The 3,158-nt window shown below is 47.8% G+C and overlaps 1 protein-coding gene across 1 annotated transcript in view; it reads right to left on the reverse strand.

Annotated features, from left to right (window-relative positions):
* Positions 1 to 3,158, reverse strand: part of SNX8 (sorting nexin 8) — a 34,975-nt gene that overhangs the window by 31,165 nt on the left and 652 nt on the right. The window lies entirely within an intron of this gene.

Consider the following 3,158-nt stretch of genomic DNA (forward strand, 5'->3'; position numbering starts at 1 on the left):
CGCGCCCCGTGACAGTGCTGCACTTCTCAATCCCGTCGCCTTTTTCACCCAGCCCCCAGCCCCCTCCCAGCTGGCAACATCAGTTTGTTCTCTGCATCTCTGAGTTTGCTTGTCTTGCCTGTTTGTTTTTTTTAGATTCCACATATAAGTGAAATCATGTAGTGTAGTATTTGTCTTTCTCAGATTTATTTCATTTAGCATAACATCCTCTTGGTCCATCTATGTTGTCACGAATGGCAAGACTTCATTTCTTTTTTAATGGCCGAGGAATATTCCACTGCGCTACCTCTAGCGTTGGCTGATCCACTGCTATTATGCGTTTGCCTTTGTCAATGAGAATTTTTTTCTTTGCGATATTTTCTTAGTCATATTATTTATTTATTTATTTTTCTCCTTCTTATAGAAGTCCCTTTACCATCTCTTGTGATACTGATTTGGTGGTGATGAACTCCTCCAGCTTCTTATCTGGGATCATTCTTTGCCATTATTTTAAGTCACAATCATTGAGCTTTTTATAACCTCAAAACAGGCCCTGAAATAAACCCTCATTCTCCACAGTCAAGGAACAGAATGTTCTGGTCAATCATCTATTTTGATAGCTATAACTTCAATTTAAAATCCACAAACAGTTTATGTCCAAACCACAAAAAGAACTGCTACAAATCAGAAAGAAAAAAACAATCCCATATGAAAATGGGCAAAAGATATCAAGTCAGTTCAGAGAGGTCATCCCAGGTGAAAATACTACAAGAAACTAAACCTCTTTAATAATCAAGAATATGCAAATTAAAACAAAAATGAAACACTTTCTTAATTTTCCTAAGTCTGAAGGGAGTTTTAAAAATGATATTTTGTGTTGACGAGGTTATGGGGAAAGGGTGCTTTTAATACATTGCTATTATAAGTTTAAACTGGCAACGGTCACCAAAGAGGATAACGTGTCAGTATCCATTAGGACGGAGTGTGCCAAGCCCTATGGCCCAGCAATCCTGCTCATAGTGTATCTATTAGTGGTCATCAGGATAATGCCCCGCAAAGATGTCCACGTCCTAACTTCTGACCTGTGACTCTGACAGGTTGCAAAGCAAAGGGTGATGATGAGAGCTACGGAGGAAATTCAGGTTGCTAATCACCTGACCTAAAACCAGGGGAAAGTTGTGGATTTTGCAGGGACCCAATGTAACCCCAGGGGTCCCTACAAGTGGGGAAAGACAGGAAGAACCAGAGGGATGACAGCTCAGGAAGGATTTGGCTCAGGGCTGCTGGAGAAAGGGCACCCTCAGCCAAGGAGCGCCAGAGGCCCCTGAAGGTGGGAAAAGCCCAGGAGGCACGTCTCCCCCAGGGGCCTCCACTAAGGGTGCAGCCCTGAACACACCTGGATTTTAGCAGAGACACCTGTTTTCAGCTACTCACCTCCGGAACTGTAAGGTGATAAATTTGAGCTGCTCAAGCCACTAAAAGTGGCGATTTGTTACAGCAGCAGAAGACGACTAATACGCCACCCTAGGGCACCACGGGCGGCATGCACAAGGAGGTGCATGTTTTCTGAGTACAGAGTACAAAATATAAAAATGGAACTGAGAGGGTCCAACGCAAACTGATAACAGTGGTCTCCTCTGGTAAAGAGGGGTGACTATAATGGTCTTTAAAAAAAAAAAAAAGAAAGTGTGTTCGTCTATGTATCTTATAACTGAAAGCTAAATTCCTAGGAAGGGAGTTACCATTCACAGCTTACTCCTCATAAAATTAGAGTAGAAGACTCAGCGCTGGAGGCTGCAGTGAACACAGCGTTTTTTTCTGACACTTCCAAAGGTATCACAAAGACCTAGACCTCACCGTCCCCACAGCTAATACTAACGGGGGCGCTGGCTGTGCAGACGCAATACCAGAGGAGATTCATTGCACATCCGTGCTTCGACGAGTCGAAAATCAACCTTTGCAAAGGGGTGAGATAGACACATATCGTCCATGGACAAAGTGCATTCTGATTCCAGGATTCCCAACTCGAGCCCACCCAACTTCGCTCCCAACACACCCCTTCGAGCTGCCCATGTGGGGCAATATGGATTTTGCCCGTGTGGAAAAGGTTTGCTCCACCACTTCGCCTGCCTCACAAGACGGGTGAAGGTTTGAGATAGAATGGAATGAGGTGACGCGCTGTCCACCGGTTCTGAACCCCGCTTGGAACTTCTCCCAACTATAGGAAAGCGCTCTGTAAAGTGAGATGTGCCACACTGTCCATACACAAACATGCCCAATAAAACCACCGAGGCCCAAGGAAGGCCAACTGCCTGGGAAGTCCCCCGGGGCAGTAACAGAGAGCTCTTCCTCACTTAAATGACACCAAAACAGCAGCCAGTGGGGAAGTCCTCCATGAAACACCTAGGTAAAAGTCCCTTCGCCTACAGAGACCACATCCAGCGACTCTGAAATGCTTGATAATCCAGGGGGAAGGAGAGTTCCCACTCAATCACAAACACCCATTTCCAAGTGTGACCCAGCCAAAGGCTCCAGTCTGGGGCCCGGGTATAGGTGGGGCAGAGTGGCCCACGCTGGGCTCAAACATATGACTTCGTGAACACAATGTTCTAAGCAACAGCGACAGCCATCACGTTTCCCCTACACAGCACCGAGTGAAAGGAAAACAACTAAAGACCAATGGCGGGGACTGTCTACACTCGGACTCACCCGGGGTCTTTCCATCCGGCAGGCTAATCCAGTGCAGTGGTCCCCCAACCCCAGCAGCTTCACCGCCACTCCAGCTTCCCTTTTCTCCGGAATGAATAAACCAAGAGCCCTCCAAAACTCACTTGAAGCGTAGCCTCCTCAGGGACAGCTTGCCAGACCCCTCAGGCGGAGTCCCCCAACTTTGTTCCCCCTTTCCAAGAAGAAACAGTAAGCCACACCAACATCCACCTATTCAGCAGGTAGAGGGCTGGGGGGACATTTAAATAGGGGAACCCTAGAAAAGTTAAGCATGCTATTTGGCGTTTGTGCTCATCCATTAAGAAAAGCGCTTAGAGAGAAATATGGCCGGTTTACAGATGAGGCCAAAGGGCTTGCCGCGCCCGCGCAGGTCCACGGGCTGAGCCCCAGGCGGCCGGACAGGGCGACACCGCAGGACGCGTGGGGCCGGCGGGCCCGCTGACCAGAGGGGG

This window comes from Pteropus alecto, unplaced genomic scaffold (assembly GCF_000325575.1).
Source record: "Pteropus alecto unplaced genomic scaffold, ASM32557v1 scaffold56, whole genome shotgun sequence".
Lineage (NCBI taxonomy): Eukaryota > Metazoa > Chordata > Mammalia > Chiroptera > Pteropodidae > Pteropus > Pteropus alecto.